This window comes from Echinops telfairi, unplaced genomic scaffold, assembly GCF_000313985.2.
Source record: "Echinops telfairi isolate 266 unplaced genomic scaffold, ASM31398v2 ScPeMD7_7424;HRSCAF=8462, whole genome shotgun sequence".
Classification (NCBI taxonomy): Eukaryota; Metazoa; Chordata; class Mammalia; order Afrosoricida; family Tenrecidae; genus Echinops; species Echinops telfairi.
Genome location: NW_022111324.1, coordinates 75360874 through 75381753, shown reverse-complemented (window position 1 = coordinate 75381753; position 20880 = coordinate 75360874). Strand labels below are relative to the sequence as shown.

General features: G+C 44.5%; 1 protein-coding gene across 1 annotated transcript in view; it reads left to right on the top strand.

Annotated features, from left to right (window-relative positions):
• LOC101653429 (gamma-aminobutyric acid receptor-associated protein-like) overlaps window positions 1-20880 on the top strand; it is a 51410-nt gene that overhangs the window by 1201 nt on the left and 29329 nt on the right. The window lies entirely within an intron of this gene.

Below are 20880 nucleotides of genomic sequence, written 5' to 3'. Positions count from 1 at the left end.
GGCGGACCAACGTCCCGCCGTCACCCGGAGCGGGCTGGGCTGGGGCTGGGGGCGCGGCCGGGTTCGAGGTGCGAGTTCCCGGGCCCCGCAGACAACTTTCCTTCGATCGCGGCGCGGGCCGAGCCGGGCTGCCGGTGCACGGCGCCTGGCCTTCGCAGGTGGCGGTGTCCAGGGCCGAGGGCACAGTGCCCCCCTTCTGTATGGACCAGGGTGCCTGATGCAAGATGGCTGTGTTTTGCAAACCTCCAGTACAACGTATAGAATACGCACTTGAACTGCACCGGTGCCTGATTACCAGAGCCGTCTGCTTCGACCAGCTAGTGTAGGCCTTTAGCTGTCCCAGTAGATAGTATTTGGTACAATTGTTTTGGAAAGGAATGGCTAAATACCAGGGTACTCAATGTTGTCGGCTTCCGCAAGGTTTACAGGAGACAGAAAACAGTAGAAATAAGGAAATGTGGTTTGGAGCCTTGCATTTGCCCATTTTTCAGTTGTTTGTTGCATAGGAAGCACTTTTTATGGTTCATGGTATGCACATTGTCTTGTTTGGCCTTAGAATATCTGAACCATCCCCAGAGGGCATCAACAGTGCTCCACAACTGTGTGTGAAGATTTTCCGTGAAAGTATCCCGCTTACAGTCTGTAAAATAGTGTAGGAGATACATTCCATAGCTACCATTGGTAATCTGAAGATGTCACAAAACATTTTAAAGCTCAACATTCTCCTGAAACAGATATATGGAAATTGGACATGAGGGAGGGCATAGATTTGTCCAAGGTCCCTTAAGTAAGGAACAGACCCAGGAGGAACAAAAAAACCCAGGCCTCCAATTTCATTATTATTTAATGAATGTTAAGTGCCCCTTGGTTGCTGTGTACCACATGTGCAATCTATGAGCCCGTCTTAAAAGCACATATGTAAAAAGTCTAGTCTGAGCTGCCAGCAGAGAATCCTTAATTCCAGCCAAGAAGGCTTGGTTTTGTTTTGTTTGGGGGAAACCAAAATATTTGTTGGATTTATCCAGGAGGGCTCTTCTACATCAATTAAATTCAAGTCTTCAAGAAATGTTAAATGACATGGATAATGTTCTCTTTGTATGCTAGATTTTTTTCCCATTGCTTCTATTCTTGGCATATATATATAATTTTTTTTTAAGGGATAAAAAGGTGATTTTCAGTGTAATGGTTCTGATCTAAGGTAGGTTATCTGAACCAACTCAGATGTCCATTAGTGAAATGGGAGTCATAATGTTATGTGTAAAGGTGGTCCACAAGTCCTTTCTAGAACTTAAGTACCTATATGGGTATCTGGTTACCTATTCAGTGGTTTCAGGAAGTTCTGTAATTGATTGAATATTTATCATACTACCAGGCACAATCCTAGGTCCTGGGAATGCAGCATTGAAAAACAGAAGCGATACAACAAAAAAAACTAACTGCTCACTAAGGAGGTGGGCAAAGGACCTGAACAGAAGTTTCACAGGGCCAGAAATCCGAATGGCCAATAAATATATAAGAAAGTGTTCCCGATCATTAGCCATAAGAGAAATGCAAATTAAAACAACCAAGAGATACCACCTAACCCCCTCAAAGATAGCCCAATTTAAAATATCAGAAAGTAACAAGTGTTGGAGGGGCTGTGGGGAGATAGCAATTCTCATCCACTGCTGGTGTACCTGTAGGTATGTACAGCCATTATGGAAATCGATTTGGCGATATCTAAAACAGATGGAGATTGAGCTACCATATGACCCAGCAATCCCCCTACTGGGCATCTACCCAGAAGAGGCAAGAAACAAAACACATCCAGACATCTGTGCTCCAATGTTCATGGTGGCACAGTTCACAGTCGCAAGGAGTTGGAAACAACCTGAATTTCCATCAACAGACGAATGGATCAAAAAACTGTGGTACATACATACAATGGAGTACTACGCCTCGCTAAAAAGCAGTGATGAACGCATGAAGCACATCGCCACATGGGAAGAACTGGAGGAAATTATGCTAAGTGAAGTAAGGCAAGCACAAAAAGACAAATACAACATGATTCCATTGAGGAAAGCTTTAAAAAAAAAAAAAGGATAGGGGGAAAGCTGCTATATACATAGATCCCTGGGGTGAGGTCCAGCAAGTATGGCAGGACCCAAACCCAATCTAGAGATACATACGGCAGCCAACTAAATAGGAGAGAGAGAGAGAGAGAGAAAAGACATGGGTAGTGGGGGAGCAGTGCACTAACCCACCCAAGGGGAGGGTATTGTTTATATCTCCACAGGAGAGGGAGAGAGAGACCAGCTTCAACCTGATGTGCCAAGATGTGAATACAATGTACCAGCATGTACCAGGGAACCAATAGAGAGGTCTGCGGGGCTGGCCCCAATCCCAACTATGTGAACACCCACCCCCTCAGAAGATAGCACCTCAGAGGACAGCACTGGGACTACAGCTTGGGGAGAGGGGCGCTACGGATTAGAGCACACGGGAGAAACGAAAAGAGATGGTGAGGGAGGAGAGGGCATCCTGGCCTGCCAAGCCCCAAGGACAATGTTCCTGCTCCAAGTAGATAACACACGGGGAGGACCGCAGGGCTGGCAACACTTTGGGACACGGTGTCCCTCACTGAACTATGGCGCTGTGGGGGACAGCACTGGAGACACAGTGTGGGAATAGTGCACGGTCTGGCCCCATCATGCTGGGGTGAGGCACTGCGGGTATTCAGAGCAGCAGGGGGAGCAGAATGATGAAACCCCCGGGAATACCAAAAATAGACTTGGGAGACAGAGTGTGGCACCCCACAAGACTCGACTGGAAAACACTGGTAAAGGCCAACAAACAGACCTTGAACTATTTATAGGCTTTTCCATTTTTGTCAGTGGCTTTCTTTTTGTTCTTATTGTTTTGTTGGTTTTGACTTCCCTTGTTTTATTTGGCTTTGCCTGGTATCTGCGTGTTTGTCTAGATAAGATAGGTGGGATAAATAATTCGGAGATGAAAATAACGGGACCAGTGGTTCCAGGGGGATACTTGAGAAGGGGAGGTGGGAAAAAGGAAGGAGGGTGGGAACCAACCCAGGGACAAGGGAACAGCAAGTGAACTAAAATCAATGGAAGTAAGGTCATAGGATCCCTAGAGGGGCTTAACAGGGCGATGTAACAGCGAGGAATTACTAAACCCTAATGAAGGCCCAACATGATGGTGGGACAAGAGGGAAGTAAAAAGGAAATAGACGAAAGAACCAGGAGGCAAAGGACATTTATAGAGACCTAAATCTAGGTATGTGCATATGTAAATATATATATAAAATAAGAGGGGAATAGAACTATGTTAACTATATGTTAAGAATTAAGGTTGCAGATGGACATTGGTCCTCAACTCAAGTGCTCCCTCAACACAAGAACACTTTGTTCTAACAATCCGGCATTCTGTGATGCTCACCTTCCCAACATGATCGCTGAAGACAAAATGGGTGCATAAGCAAATGTGAAGAAAGCAGATGGTGCCCAGCTATCAAAAGATAGCATCTGGGGTCTTAAAGGATTGAAGGTAAACAAGCAGCCATCTAGCTCAGAAGCAACAAAGCCCACATGGAAGACGCACACCAGCCTGTGCGATCATGAGGTGTCGAAGGGATCAGGTATCCGGCATCATCAGAACAAAAAATCATAACATTGTGAATGAGGAGGGGAGTACGGAGTGGAGACCCAAAGCCCATTTGTAGGCCACTGGACATCCCCTTACAGAAGGGTCTCGGAGAGGAGACGAGCCAGTCAGGGTGCGATGTAGCAATGATGAAACATACAACTTTCCTCTAGTTCCTAAATACTCACCCCCCCCCCATTATCATGATCCCAATTTTACCTTACAAATCTGGCTAGACCAGAGGATGTACACTGGTACAGATAGGAATTGGAAACACAAGGAATCCAGGGCAGATGATCCCTTCAGGACCAGTGGTGTGAGTGGCGATACTGGGAGGGTGGAGGGAGGGTGGGTTGGAAAGGGGGAACCGACTATAAAGATCTACATATAACCTCCTCCCTGGGGGACGGACAACAGAAAAGTGGGTGAAGGGAGATGTCGGACAGGGCAAGATATGACAAAATAATTTGTAAATTATCAAGGGTTCATGAGGGAGGGAGGAGCGGGGAGGGAGGGGAAAAATGAGCTGATGCCAGGGGCTTGCATGGAGAACAAATGTTTTTAAAATGATGAGGACAATGAATGTACAAATGTGCTTTACACAACTGATGTATGTATGGATTATAAGAGTTGTATGAGCCCCTAGCAAAACGATTAAAATATATAAGTAAATAAGTAACAAAAAGATATAGTGTCTGGGGTCTTAAAGGCTTGAAGATAAAAAGGTGGCCACCTAGCTGAGAAACAACAAAGCCCACATGGAAGAAGCACACTTGCCTGTGTGATCATGAGGTGTCGATGGGATCAGGTAGCAGACATCTGAGACCCAGAACAAAATCATATACAATGTGAATGGGGGATAGGGGGCATGGAGGGGAGACCCAATTGCAGGGGAGGGAAGGGGAAGAAATGGGAAGCTGATATCAGGGACTCAAGTGGGAAGAGAATGCGTTGAAAATGATGACGGCATATGTACAAAGGTGCTTGACACGCTGGCTAAATGTATGGATTGTGATAGGAGATGTAAGAGCCCCCAATAAAAGTGAAACAAACAAAACAAAAACAGAAGCAATGTTGCTGTCCTCATGGAGCTTATAATTTCTAAAAACATTTCCTGGAAATTTCTGTAAGTGGAGAGAAGAGTATACAGGAAACCCCATTTACCCATCTGAGCTTCCATACTGTAGTGTCTATGACCAATCTTGTATTTTATCTTGCCTCTATCTAATCCCACTTGAATTATTTTGAAGAAAACCCCTGGGATCCTGCAGTTTCATCTGTAAATATTTTAGTCTATCTTCAGAGTCAGGGTAAAGTATTATCATGAAACGTGCAAAGACCCAGAGTCAGAAAACCAAAAAGGAAGAACACACTTAGCATATATTAAGCTGAAAAAATCATGAAAAAAAATTCAGGCCTCACGTTTCATTATTAAAAGAGTCTGTACAAAATATTGGATGATGCAGGAAGCATGAAAAGCAGAGGGAAGAATACACGAGTCATGGTACCAAAAAGAGGTGGCATGTGGTCAGGAACTGAAAGAAGTCCAAGTTGCACTGAAGGCATTAGTGAAATACAAAGCTCCACGAATGGACAGATAGCAATGGAAATATTTCAGCAAGCTGATGAAGATTGGAAGCACACATCCATGCCGAGGAATTTGAAAGACAGCTGCCTGGCCAACTGACTGGAAGGGATTCAAATTTGGTGCCATTGCAAAGAAAAGGTGACCTCACAGGATTCTGACATTATTGAACAATATCATTAATATCACATACAAGTAAAGTTAGCTAAAGTTCATCCAACAACGGTTGCAGCAGTACATTGACAGAAAACTTCCAGAAATTCTACCTGGAATCAGAAGAGGACTTTGAACAAGGGATGTCATTGCTGATGTCAGATGGATCTTGGCTGAAAGCAGAGAACACCAGAAAGCTATTTACTTGTGTTTTATTGACTACACAAAGACATTATGTCAGAGGAAACCAACCTCTAACAACTGAGGGACTCGGAGACGCAATTGCACAGTTATATAAAGATCATAGTAAAGTCATAGAAAATAGGAGCGAGAATAAAATAAAGGAGTCAGACATTTCATGGTAGCATGCTCACCTCAGCCCCTCTTGATGGTCCACGTGGAGATGGGAGAAGAGAGAGGGGTGGGGTGGGGGAGCATCTTTACCAGTGGTTCTCAACCTTCCTAATGCCGCAAAGCCCTTTAATACAATTCCTCATGTTGTGGTGACCCCCAACCATAAAATTGTTTTTGTTGCTACTTCTTAACTGTAATTGTGCTCCTGTTATGATCATAATGTAAACACCTGATATGCAGGATGTATTTTCATTGTTACAAATTGGACATAATTAAGGCATAGTGATTAATCACAAAACTATGTAATTATATATTGTGAAATATTTATTTCTAATTACAAATAAGTGAAATTTTGTTTTGAAGCATAGTGTAGCATGGGTAGCAATCTTCACACTGGGTACTCGTAGGTGGGCGTATCTGCATGTGGGCGGACCCACCTGGAGATGGATAGAGGAGCGGTGTCTCGGTTCCTAAGACCATGGGAAATATGTGTTTTCCCATGGTCTTAGGCGACCCCTGTGAAAGGGTCGTTAGACCCCCGAAGGAGTCGAGACCCACAGGTTAAGAACCGCTGGTCTTTACTATCTTGGAATATTTATAGGTAGCCATAAAATATGCATATTCTGTAGTTACAAGGTGGGTAGTAACCACAGGAAAGTCCCTGAGCTGACAGGAGAGGAAACCTAGTACCTGCATTGAGGATAGGTATAAGGGGGGATTAGTGCAGCAGGGGGAGGAGATAACAATAGAATGTCCATTTCAATAGGGAGACAGAATCAACCATGTGCTCACTTTAAGGCAGCATAGCTGTTAGGGGAGAATCTGTGAGAATGATATTTAAAGCAGGGTTATGTGCTTGGACTCTAACTTACCAAAGTGGTGGCTTTCCTACTGTGCAATATTAGCTTTCCAGATTCCCTCTGTTAAAAGTTAGGGAATATAGACCTAGTCATATTTCCCTCAGTGTTAGTTTCCAACATTAGATTATATATCATAAGTTGAATAGCATTGAGAAGAGTGGGAATTCCAGAGCCCTTTATTATGCTCATGCAGAACCTGTACATGGACCGAGAGGCAGACATTCAAATAGAACAAGGGAATACTGCAGAGTTCAAAATCAGGAAAGGTGTGAATCAGGGTTCTGTACCCTCACAATACTTATTCAATCTGTATATTGAGCAAATAATCCAAACAGTTGTACTATATGAAGAAGAATTTGGCATCAGGATGGGAGGAAGGCTTCTTAATGACTTTTGGTAGGCAGATGACGCCACCCAGCTTGCTGAGAAAGAAGAGGACTTGAAGTATTTGCTGATGAAGCTCAAAGATTGCAGCTTTCAATATGGATTAAACTTGGTGTAAAGAAAATGGGAGAAAGATGAGGCTTTCTGCTCCCGTAAAGAGTTACAGCCTGGCAAACTCATAGGGTCAGTTCTACCTTGCCCCACAGATTGCTATGAGTCACAGTTAACTTAATGGCAGTGAGTTTGGTAAAGAAAAATCTTCCCAATTGTAATAATCCACTTCCCAATGCACTCTGCATGGTAACAAGGCTTTTCACATCCTGGTCTCTGGCCAGAGGGGACTCACCGGAAGCTTATTCCATGTACTTCCCTCTTTTAAATAGCTGAAACAACTTTAAAATGTATCAAAAGGGAGATCAAATGATACGATAGTACATTGGAACCTAAATATGTCTGCCATAATGGACTCTACAATGCTCTCTGATAGGCTGTTCTCATCCCTCTACGGAGATCAGAGGGGATTCACAGGACACGTAATCCATGTGTGAAGAGCCCCCCTTTCACCCTGTGGCCATCCCTCCAGCAGGTCTTGTTGGTGCTACCGCTGAAATACTCTCTGAAGGACATTCTCTTCTCCTGGCTTCTCACCAGGACTGGGGTAATTTCCCATGTGACCTTTCTCTTTCCCCTCTTGGACTTTTATATTCCATTCTCTCCAGATCACCATTAATATTTTAAAAGCCAGGGAAGATATTTTTGTTATGGAACAAGCAAGAGATCTTTGCATCTAGAACAAATTCAGGTTGGATCTAGAGGGAGGTCAACTGACCAAGTATCAAGCTTGAACCAGCATAATCAGGATTACAATGATCTGTATTTGATAGTAAGGCTGTTTGAGACCCTCTCCTGTGGCTACAGGGGATCTGCCAGAGGCGTAATCTGACTAGATAGTCTGCAGATGGGTTTTGGGCTCCCACTGTCTTCCATAGCCCTCTACAATTTGGGTGTTGACAATTTAAGCTCTGATTCTTTCCCCTTCATCATATTTGGATTTTGTTATTGTCATCTTTGGATCACTCAAGCTGGGGTGCTTCTTCCATGTGGACTTAGTTGACTCCTCACTTAGATGGCTGCTTGTTTGAATACAGGCCTTTAAGACCCCAGACACTATTTCAACTGATAGCCGGGCACCATCTGCTTTCTTCACCACATTTTGCTGTAGCACCCTACTGTCAGTGATCATTGCATGAAGATCAGTATCCAGCAGGGCCATGTTATCAGAACTAACTTCTTGGATGGGGCCTAGGGTTAACTGGGAGCCCAGAATCCATCTGCTTGTCCGTGGGATATGCATGACTGAGGTTAACTTTGGCGGTCATCTTATGACAAAATCCACCCCCCCATAAGACCAACTACACCAGCACCAGCAACAAACCAACCAGCAAACAAACACAGAGAAAAACAAGGTAAAGGCAGGACAACAAAAACCCATAGAAATACAAAAGCACAACATTGTCAGTCATCGCCATTGCATTGGTGACATCATCATTTTCCCAATGACACAGCACTCTGGACTCGCTGTAAGAGGAGTCTATGCAGATTCACCTTGAGCGGGAGTCCATGCACTGTTGCGCTACGAAGTTCATCTCCCATTCTGTTGAGTTCTCTTCTTTTTTGTTGTCCTACTTTACCAAGCATGAGGTTCTCCAGGGACTGGAGAATGTGAGCACAATGAAGTGTTGTGGAATTCTGGTTCTTCTCAATGCCCTCCTTTCACCATGTCAAAATATTGGGAGTTTGAAATAAGGGAGTGAGGGAACACCTCAGGGGTTATCTACTAAGGATTACTGTTTGGGCCGGGGCCGGACCATGGCAGCTGCCTCCCCCAGCTCTCCCGAAAGATAGCCTGCTGGATTGTGCAGCCCCTCCCCCCGCCTCTCAAGGCCAGAGCTGGACTGTGCAGTCCCTGCCTCCAGCATCCCGAGGAGCTTATCTCTCCAGGCTAGGTCTGTACAGCCCCTTCCCTCAGCGTTCCGGGACGATTTACTCACAGACACGTCCTGGCTCAGGCCCTGCAACTGCAGCACCAGAAGGCCTTCCTTCCCCTCATCAGTACACCCGTCCTTGGCTCAAGCCCTATATACGTCCCACTGCCTCACTGCCAGGCACGATTTCCCGGGGGCTCAAGATGCCCCTGTCCTCTGCTCTCCCTTCCCTCCCGGGAGTTCTATCCCTGCCTCAATAAAATCTTTCTCAACTTCACATTCTTGGCTAAATTCTCTCTCTGTTCTGCACCTCCATCTCCAATCTCTCAATTACTAAGAGGCTTCAAAGGAGCTCTGGTGGTGTAGTGGGTTATATCTTGGCCTGCTAACCATAAGGTCTGTGGTTCAAACCTGCCATCCACTCTGTCAATATTTTGACATGGTGATCTTGGCATGTCTTAAGTATTAATCAATAGATGAGAAAATTATTTTTTAAAGAAGCCTTTCAAAGAAAAAGATAATCTTTTCATTTAAAAAAAATCCCATCTCCTCTGAGAACCAAATTAAGTGTTCAAATTCTAGAAAAACAAAGTTCAACAACATTCTCTTTATAAAAGGATTTTCTTTGGTGATTTGAAAATGAGGTTTTCATTGGTTAGCTCAGAATGATGCTGTTTCTCATTCGACAAGGAGGAGTTTAGCAGTGAGATTCAAGTTGCCTACTTCCATTTTTTTTAATTAAAATATTTTTTATTGGGGGCTCTTACAGCTCTTATCACGATCCATACATATATTCATTTTGTCAAACACAATTTTACATATGTTGTCATCTTTTTCAAAACATTTTCTTTCTATTTGAGCCCCTGGTATCAGCTCCTCATTAACCCCCTTCCCTTCCCGCCCTCCCTCCCCCATACCCTCTTGAAAAAGTATTAATTTTTTTCATGTCTTACACAGACTGCTGTCTTATTCCACCCACCTTTCTGCTGTCCGTTCCCCTGGGATGGGGTCCATAAGTTGATCACTATGATTGGTGCCCCCATATCCCCCCCACCCCTACCCTTACCCTCCTAGTAACATTGCTCCCCTTATTGGTCCTGAGGGGTTTGTCTGTTGTCTGGTTCCATTTTTATAGTTCATGTTGTAGTGTGCCTTCTTGTCTAGTATTAAGGAAGAAATTACTGGTAAATTATTTCTTTCAGCCCTCCTTTCACTTTCAGCACATATAAAAATACTTGAAATAATAAACAAATGATCTTTTCTTGATTATATTAAGAATTTTTTTCAAAGAATTTTTATAGATGTTTTAAAATTATACTATGAATTTTAATTGCAGACCATGTAATATCCAACTGCAAGTACTAAGTAAGGCTTTACCTATATAATGAACATTTCTAAGCCACTGGGTCTAAAAAACCACTCATCTTCCCTTGACCTCCTGTGAGTCCTAAAACTTAGCTCAGGAAAGCATCCCCTTCTGGGGCTGACAGATAAAATAGTGCCTATCGGCAGTTCAAAGTCAACTGAGTAGACTATAGGTATGTTAGCTAAATCTGACAACTCTGTCTCCATAAACTGCCTTCCTTCTCCTCCACTCTCAATGGCCCTAACTGGATGGCGGCCCAGGATGTTCTGATCTGTTCTGGAACAGCCGGACCTGGCTTCCTTCCATGGGCCTGAGGGAGTGGTGTCCACGTGCATTCTTGCCACATTCAACTTTTCCTTCCTAGGAAGAAAAGTGTTCCATTTAAGAGCGCCTCATACAAGGTAAAGAGCTACAGGCCCTCTCCGGTCCCTAACCAGTGTCCCTCCGGGAACTTTAGGACCCTGCGCAGTCACTGCAGAGCTCTATCTTTGGTGGGATTCCTCTGTTCTCCCTCTATCCCAGGAAGCAGCCTGGGATCACACCTTATTGTTCTAGTCCTGCTGTTAAGGTCCAGCAGTACCATCCGAGCTCACTGCTGTCTGAACCTGTTAACTTTCAGCTTCGATGGGAGTTGACGCCTCCGGCAGAGCCCACCCAACAATCCCCACGGCACTCGCAGCGGGAAGGGAAACAGGTGGGAAGAGCCGACAGGACTGAGTTGGGATCCTATGTCTGCTACTTATTGCCAGCTGAATAAATCCTGAACTCTCTGGACCTCAATGTCCTCACTTGTGAAATGGGAAAAATCACTTCAAGGCATAATGGTACGACTCCCTTCCCAGGTTGCTGTAGGGATCCGAGAGGAAGACTGTAGAGCACCCGATGGGGAGTTTGGGCTTTGCCACTGGAGGTGGTTGGAAGGACCTCTGAGTCAACCCTGACTTCCCTGCTTTCGAGAGGGGGCGGCCGGTATTTATTATTGGAGTTGAGTTCTATGAGCGCTTCTCAGACGTGTCTGCAAACAGTAATCTTTCATTGTGTCAATGGTATGTTGTGAGTTTGGTGAAAGTTTTCACAGTACGTTAGGCTCTCCTTTGGCAATTTCCGTACAAATTGCTCCAGGACAGTAGTTAACATCTCTCACACATGTCAACTTTCCCATGCCTTGTGTCCTGATGGTTCTGTTTCTAGGACTCTACTCTCCCTGGCCCTTACCGGATCATCTTTGCTCTTCGTGAAATGCTGACCCTTTGGCTCATACAGCTCTTTGGTTTGGTGGTTGCTTTTTGATTGTTGGGTTTAGTTCTTTTTTTTGTTTTTGAGTGGCAAGAACACTGCTCTAATGGGGGATATCATTTATGTTGTGTGTCACTCTGCTTTTCTGGTAAGAAGTATTCTCCAGAATAGTTTTTGTTCAAGGTGAAAAGCATTTCTCAACGCTAAAAAACCAAACAGACAAAAAAGGTGTTTAATCCTCTCTAGCTTTTTTGGAGGGACGGAGGTCTAGGCTACCTTTAGGGGGATGGGTGGGGTAGTAGTTTTGTTTTGGGTTGCTAACCGCAGGTCAGCAGTTCAAAACCACCATCCCCTCTATGGGAGAAAAACGAAACTTTCTACTCCTGTAAAGAGTTAGAGTCTCAGAAACTCACAGGGGCAATTTTACCTTCTCTCTTAGGGTAGCTCTGGGTCGATAACAGTGAGTTTGGTCATATTTTATCTGGCTTCAGTCTTCTTCAAGGACAATGTCTCTAGGACATAATGTCAGCCTAGTACTCCTAATACAAGGTTTAAGGAAAAAGCTTAATTGGGCAAAGCCACTTTATGAAACAGAAATTCCAGAATGCTCTCCAGCCTCCGGAGGCAAACAGAGCCTTCAGAATCAGGAGAGCAGAAATCTCCCTGTGACAATTCCACAGAAGGGTTAACGCTTCATGGGGACAGGGAGTCGCTCGGCCGAGGCAGTTCTCTGTCCTTTCCTGGGCACTCTCCCTCAGCCATCAAGGACACTTGCAATTGTCGGTGCCATTGGGTCACTGCAGAGTCAATCGTCCCCAAGGACAACAGAAGGAAACACGTGCCAGTCCCGGGCCGTCCTCACAATTGTTCCTGTGTTTGAACCCATTGCTGTAGGCACCGTGTCAGTCCATCTCCGTTAGAGTTTTCCTCTTTTCTGATACTGCTCAAAATTGGCAAGAAAATCCTCTTATTTCACGCGGAAGGCTCCCCCTGACATTACAAGATTCTTGCTTCTGGTCATCTTTCAACAGCAGATCGCCAAGTTTTTCTCCTGTGTAGCAGCTGGTAGGTTCAAGCCACCAGCCTTTCAATTAACAACCTAATTCCTATAAGGATTACAGCATAGGAAACCCTATGGGGAAGTTCTACTCTGTCCTATGGGTGGCCATTACACCCCCAAACTCACTGTCCTCAAATTCATTCTGACCTATAATGACCCTATAGGACAGAGTAGAACTGCTCCTGTGGGTTTCTGAGACTTAAAGTCCTGATGAAAGTAGACGGCCTCATGTTTTTCTCTCATGGAGAGACTGGTGACTTCAAATTGTGGACATGTCGGTAGTAGTTCAGAGTATAGCCTTCTGTGCCAGATTGCACAGCACCAAAGATCGATAATCTTTACTGTAGCAGATCACTCGATCTTTCTTGTAGATCTATGGGTGGGGTTGAAACGCAGACCTTTGAGTTAGAAACCAGCTGCTTAACCACTGCACCCACAGGCCCCTTGTTTTCATATTACCAGCAGGCATTTCAAGGCAGGAGATCTCTAGCTGGGAGGGGAGGCTGGAGATGCTCTTGGGTTTGGGCCGACATGTCCTCATCTTCCAGGAGAAGGTGTTTGGGCTGTGGGGGAGGGTCAGGCATTTCAAACCAGGAAGTGCCAGGATCAGATTTTCTCATGGAAATCATACTTTGGCAGCAGAGTGGGCAGTGGGATTGAGAGAGGATAAGGGCTTAACCATTCTTTGCGTTTGCAAAGGCCAAGAAACTCAGGAGGAGACCGCAGCAAGGCATATTTTCCACAATTGAAGACATAGCCATTTTTACCTCTCTAAACCACCGTTGACATGTCTAGGAAAGACTCCGTGGCACCTAACAACAGCACCACGTAACATCAGTGGCACCTAAGAACATCACCACGTAACATCGGTGGCACCTAACAACAGCACCACGTAACATCGGTGGCCCCTAACAACAGCACTACATAACATCAGTGGCACCTAACAACAGCACCACGTAACATCGGTGGCACCTAAGAACATCACCACGTAACATCGGTGGCCCCTAACAACAGCACCACGTAACATCGGTGGCACCTAAGAACAGCACCACGTAACATCAGTGGCACCTAACAACAGCACCACGTAATCCAGGGACAAGTTAGCTCTCCAAGAAGGGTAGACTAGTGAATGGATAACATCAAATTCTTCGAGGTATAAGTAGCGCTGTTGATTCGGGGCTTCCATCGCCTAGCTGATGAGCGCCCTCGTAATCATAGTAAAGATGCCATAATAACAAGCATCACTCGTCTTCTTTGAACATTTATGGTGTGCCATACAATGTACTGGGTACAATAGAGAAACAAGTCCACAGAAACTCATGTATAAGAGAGAGTTTTATATAAAGGGTAAGTGCACATCAAGAAAACATCCCAACCCAGTGCAGCCCAAGCCCACAAGTCCAACATTAGGCCATATGTCTGCCACCAATCCATAAGGTCCTCCTCCATCTCACAAAACAGTTGCAATAATGCTGACTGTAGGAGGAAAGCTGAGTCAGTGAATGTGCAAACATCTCAGCGTTGGCAGGGCTGCATCAGGGTAGGTCCATGTGGCTTCTCCTCAGGGATGTCTTGCAGGAAGTGAGCCGCCTTGCCAGCTGAAGCAGGGAACTGCTAAGGCAGCTGCACCCTGGTGCGACCATCACAAAGCAAGAGACCCGAGAACTAGAATGGCGAGGCTTACCAAGTCATGTATCCCTCCACCCTTCAATTAACCCCACATCTGTTTATCGGCCAGGTTGGCACAATAAACTTTAACTATCTCAGATACAGTTTCTCATGTAATCCTGAGGGCACCTCTATGAGTACACGTTGCTCTGCTGCACTTACAGACGGGGAAACGGACTAAGGAAGGCCAGGTGACAGCTCACGCTGATCCCTAGCAGGCTGGGACTCCCCATGCTCTGCAGCCCACAGGACCCATAGTCCCAGACAGTTACCAGAAATGTACCTTAGACATTCGAAGAGTGGCTGCAGTCGATACTATTGTTGTTACCTGTCAAGAATCGGTCCGTTTTTCTAGTGTGTCCTGTTGTCAGTTGCGACCTTGCTTCTCCCAGGATGAAACGCTGCCAGGCTGGAGCCATGCTCATGAGCACCATCGGGGGGCTGAGTCCTCGGCTGTGGTTATTGTGTTCGTCCATCTCATGAAGGGTTCCTTCCCTTATCCACCTCCACTTTGCCAAACACAGGGTCCTTCTGTCCTTCTGTAGCGATCAGTCCTTTCTGATGACGTGTCCAAAGTAAGAGAAGCAGAGTCTCCCCACCCTTAACATTTAAGGAGCTTTCTCGTACTGCTCATAACACTGACTTGCTCTTTTGACCGTGCTGGCCGTCAATATTGTTTTCCAACACGGCGCTTCCAATGCACCTGTCGTGTTCTGGCTTCCTTTTCATTGTCCAGCTGGGGCACGTATGTGAAGTGATGGGAGAGACCAGGGCTTGGGACAGTGTCTGTTGTTGTGCCTACGGTTTTCATTGGTTGATTTTCACAGTAGCTTTGCAGGCCTTTCTTCCTCCTCCGTCTTAATCAGGAAGCTCTGCTGAAACTTGTCCACCCTGGTGACTGCTGGTATTTGAAAGGCTGGTGACACAGCTCCCAGCATGGCAGCAGCACCCAAGCCACCACTGACAGACAAGTGGTGGAGTGCTGTGCTGAGAGCTAAAGTTGCTAAAATCCAAAAACATACATCGTTTACAGAGCATTGAAAGCAAAGTGCATAATATTAGAAGCAATTTTAGTTTTCAGAGAAATTCGTAGCTTATATAAGGGTCCTTGAGTAAGGAGAGTAACGATGTTAGTTAGGTTTATTGTGCCAACTCGGCCAATAGTTCTTTGCCTCAACTGTGTGCTACACTACCTGTGGGCCAAGCCAACCCATGGATGGTGTAGCAGAGCTTGAGGCTCGTTCGAGACCTGCTTTGCCATTGTACTGGCACATATATCACTTGAGTGTGAGGCTGGTGGACTCTGTTGCCTGCATTGCTTGAGTTCGAGATTCCATTGGGGCCTGCTTTGCTGAGCTCCTGTGCTACTGACCCACTCTGCTGTCTGCTGCCATCAGGCAGACTCTTCCTGGCTTGCCTGATGAAAGACTCTGCTGTCTGCTTCCTTGACTTTGGACCAGCAGCCCTTGTAAGTTGAAGGACTTTTAGTGTATTAACTGTTTCACAAAAGTGAGTTGAACTGAGCCCTCTGTACTGCTGTGTGGACTAGTGGACTAATTGGCTGTTTTATTCCTTCTTGCTGTATCTATCTATCTATCTATCTATCTATCTATCTATCTATCTATCTATCTATCTATCTATCTATCTATCTATCTAATTTTAAGTGTCCAGGTTTTGTTTCTTGAAAGAACCCTATCTAACACAGTAACATTCCACTGGCCACATATCAGCAGTTAGCATATTAGTGGCACTTAGTACTTGTCTTTCTCTGCTGGTCACTTCCTCTGGGTGTTGAGGTGCAACTTACACGGCCTTCAAAGGGACATACTCATTGGGCTGAGAATCAGGAGCGTGAGGGGCCCCAGCCAGTGGGACCCTATATGCAGTCACTGTCTGCCCTGGATGGTGGATTCTAGACTTGTAGGGTGAGACTTAAGGGCCAGCACACTTGACCCAAGCTTATTCAACACACAAAACCGGCATAACAGAACCTGGCTCTTTGTAAGTGCCCTGTCAATGTGATTTTTCTCCTTCCCTTAGAGAATAGTTGTTTGGTTTTTGTCTAGTTATTATTTATTGTTATATTAGCATATAAGTTGCTACTCTTGGTGATCCATGCACAATAAGACAGGACCTGTCACCCATAGGGTTTTCATGAGCTCATCTTTGGAAATAGATCGCTAGACCTTTCATCCTAGTTTGCCTTAGTCTGGAAGCTCTGAGGAGACTAGAGTGCAGCATCATTGCAGTACATAAGCCCCTCCACTGACAGATGGATGGTAGCTAAATATGAGGTGCGTTGGTCAGGAGTTAAATTGAGTCTCTTGAATGGAAAGTGAGACTTCTACCACTAAAACCCACTAACCGTAGAAAATGATGCTGTCGTTCTCACACACGTGTGGATATTGTATTCATGAGTCCAGTTGAAAAGACCAGTATCAGGACACACACTCTGCAAGCTATCCACCGAGAAAGCACGTCCTTGGTCTGAACAGTGCACTGAGAGCTCCATGGGGTTTGACTTCAGACTCCAATTCACCAAAAACCTTTGTTTATGAAAAGGCAACACTAATAAATAAGTTAATTAATAAAGAAAAAGCAACACTGACTATGCTTGCTTTTTATCTGCCAGCACTGCTCAGACTCATAGCAAACCAAAGAACATCATTGGAAACTCTGCGTAGAACCTGTTTGGTTTATATTCACATCAACCCTATAGACAAAACATGAAACAAGACTACTTCATTCATTGAGGGTTGTGGTAATGACATACTCTGGCATCAACTTGAGACTATTAAGAGTGAAGGGGTGGAGTTTATCCTGTCAATCAGGTTGCAGTTTGATGACCTCATTTGGAGGCTCAGCAAAGATAAATAGCTCACTGGTGGCCAGACTCTCTCTGCTTCTCTCCCTGCGAGACATTCCTGTTGACAAGCCACATGGAGCTAGGCTGCTTGAGCCAGAGCCCTGGAGCTGGAGGAGCCACGTGGAAACCCCTGCCAGTGCTGAGATGCTTACACTGCCACTGGATCCACAAGACTTTCCACCCACTGGCCTTTGATCATCCTGCATTCAGCGTCATTGCATGTGCTGTATGAGTCTAAAGAGGAATTTTTAGACTGGTATCGGACATATGGGCTAATATTGGACTTATGAACTTGATCTGGATTGGGCTGGGATCTTTTCTTAATATACAGCGTACTCTATTACACACATGTGAGTGTCTCTGGATTTATTTATTTATTTATTTCTCTAGTCAACCCAGACTAACACAAGGGTCTTGCTCTTTTTCACTGATCCTCCAATTTTTGTATCACCTGGCTTAAATGATCTCTTTTGACAGATTGGTATCTTCCATACACAAAACAAAATAAAAACTGTTGTCCAATTTATTCTGACTCATAGTGACCCTATAGGCTAGAGAACTGACCCATAGAATTTCCATGGCTGTGATCTTTATAGAAGTAGATTGGAATATCTTTTTCCCACAGAGCCATTGGGGGGTTTGAATTGCTGACCTTTCAGTGAACAGCACAGTGTTTAACCCACCACACCACCAGGAACTCTGTCTTCTGTGTTGTTGTTAAGTCCCATAGAGTCTAATCTGACTCACCATGACCCAGGGGAGAACAGAAGGAAACATCGCCCCATCCTCACCATCTTCCCGGTGTTTGGGCCCAGTGTGACAGCTGCTACATCTATTTTCTGTTTTGTGCCTGAACTTTATTCACTAGAGCTGGGCACCTTGTTTAAAGAAAGTGTCCTGAGAAACTTTAAGTCAGTGGTTCTCAACCTTCCTAATGCTGTGGCCCTTTAATACAGTTCCTCATGTTGTGGTGACCCCCCCAACCATAAAATTATTTTCGTTGCTACTTCATATCTGTAATTTTGCTACTGTTATGAATCATCATGTAAATATCTGATAGGCAGGATGTATTTTCATTGTTACAAATTGAACATCATTAAAGCATAGTGATTAATCACCAAAACAATATATAATTATATATTGTGAAATATTTATTTCTAATTACAAATAAATGAAATTTTGTCTTGAAGCATGGTGTAGCATGGGTAGCAGTGTTCAGGAAGGGTACTCATATGTGGGCGTATCTGCATGTGGGCGGACCCACCTGGAGATGGATAGAGGAGTGGTGTCTTGGTTCCTAAAACAATGGGAAATATATGTTTTCTGATGGTCTTAGGGTACTCCTGTGAAAGGGACGGTCGACCCCCAAAGGGGTCGCAACCCACAGGTTGAGAACCACTGCATTTTAAGACTTCATCTCAGCAATTTGGTTTGTTAGCAAAGATGTTGAATGGATACCCTCATATATTGCTATAGGAAGGTTTCAGGAATTGTTCCAGCCTGTTTGGAGAGCAGTTTCTAATCCATATCAAGAGTCATAGCAATATTCCCCTGCAGTTTCTGTAATCTAATCTGAGACACCACTAAAATGTTATCTGCACAATGGCATTTATTACAGAGTTATTAACAACGGTCAAAAATCAGAAGCCAACAGAAACACATAGTAAGGTGTACTCCAGCAGCGCCCTGGCTGGAAGGGAGTCATGGCAAACACAGAAAGTAACTGACGCAATGGTTTGTCCAAGACTGGGGAGAGGGAGGCTGAGGAGAACCAGGGAGCAAACAAGGAATGGGGGAGGTTACACTAGAACAGGTTGTGATGATCTGTGTACCATTTTTTAAAAATGGCTTAGCTATGGGAATGTATGATAGGTGAATTTTATAACAATACAATTATTGAGGAAAAAAAGTCAGTGATAGTCACCCTCAGTTTCTATAATCTAATCTAAGGAGAAACAAAATGATGTCGGTACAATGACTTTTATTATAGATTTAGTAACAACAGTAAAAAATCATAAGCAAATAGAAACTTAATTAGGTCTACTCCAGCAACTCCCTGAATGAAACAGTACTTTGTCATTAAAATGCCATTACAACATTCCTCCTCTTTTCAATTGAGCTTTATCTCTGTTTAAAAAAATAAAAATAAAAATAAACAAATAAAATGCCATTTCAAAGAATACCTACCGAAAATGTTTTTCAAAAGGCTTTACATGTCTGTTGGACATGGTAGGATATAAATTTCTATATTTATTTTGGCAATAATACACTGGTAAATTGTTCACCTCTATATACCCTTATGCCAGGATACTGTTATTGTTGGGATATACTTTCTTCCTAGTTTTCCAAAATTTTAGCAACATGATTAGATGATTTCGTAAAGGAAATAAATTAAAATTCTGATATGCACAATTGGAACCATATGTCACTATGATGAGTATTTTCAGAACTAAAAACACTTGGACACACGCCTGAGAGGCTGTGAAATTGGAATTATCCTCCCAATTATTTCCCCCACACAGATCAAGGTAGAAACACTGGTGGTAAGTCAAAAGTGAATCTGGTTACCAGCTTTATTTGAGGGAACTCTACCAGACACTATGTTGGTAGAGACTCAAGACCACCCACACGCATAGCCCAGGGCAGTGCAAGCTGTCAGGGAACAGATGAGCTCTATTGTACTGCCCCTGTGGCCCACCCCTTGTCCGTCAGTCCGTGGTACTGAGGTGGCTTGCCTGTTGCTGTGACGCGGGAAGCCATGTCACAGGTATTTCAGATACCAGCAGGGTCACCTAAAGTGTACAGGTTTCCACGGAGCTTGCAGACTGAGAACAGTCAATGAAGAAGAACAGCCTGTCCACTTCTGAGGTATTAGCCGCCTTATGAGTAGCCCCATCAGATCTGAAAATCTCATGAAGAGCTTCGGAACATTGTCCGATAGAGGGCCAGAAGATGAGCCCCTCAGGTTGGAAGGCAGTAAAAGTCGGACTGAAAAGAGATAACTTCTCAAAGTCCAGTTGACATAAACACTTGGACGGAGTAGAGCTGTTGGTGTGTTAATTTGCCTATGGGCCACAACTCAAAATGAGAAGAAACAGTTTTAAATATCTATTAATACTTGAAACTTGTCTTATACCAAGTTTGAATCTGGGAAAATTAGAGGAGTCAAAAATGAATGGGGAGGGAAGGGGCTTAGTGGCTGTCATGCAAAGGTATGACAAGGCCCCCAGTGACTGGCGGGCATTCTTATCAGAGTGATAAGGATACTGATTGGAAAATCAAGGCAGGAGCAAGAAAAGGGAGCAGACGCCTCTTGGAGAAGACAAGCACATGTCTAGTGGTAGAAAAAGGAGGAGGACCAACTTCCTAGGGGGAAACATGACTAACAGTCCTTTTAAGGACCCTAACTACGAGTCTGCCTGCTACTTTGCTCTTAATAAGCCTGTTTGTCTGACTTTTGTTGGTCCCGGGGGATCCAGGCTATGTGCCATAGAACATAGAACATTAAACCTTTGATCTTCAAGGCACACAACATGCGCCAAAGGCCATACCAGAGAGATGTGATGTGGAAACCCCACTAAGTACACTAGGCTCTTCCTCAAGCACACCTATAACCCGAGGACCTGAAACTGAAACTGCACGGTGTGTGAAGAGAAAACAGCAATCCCAAGAGTCTTTAACTGTCAGTAGGTGGACAAACATTGACTCAGTGCATCAATGCCCT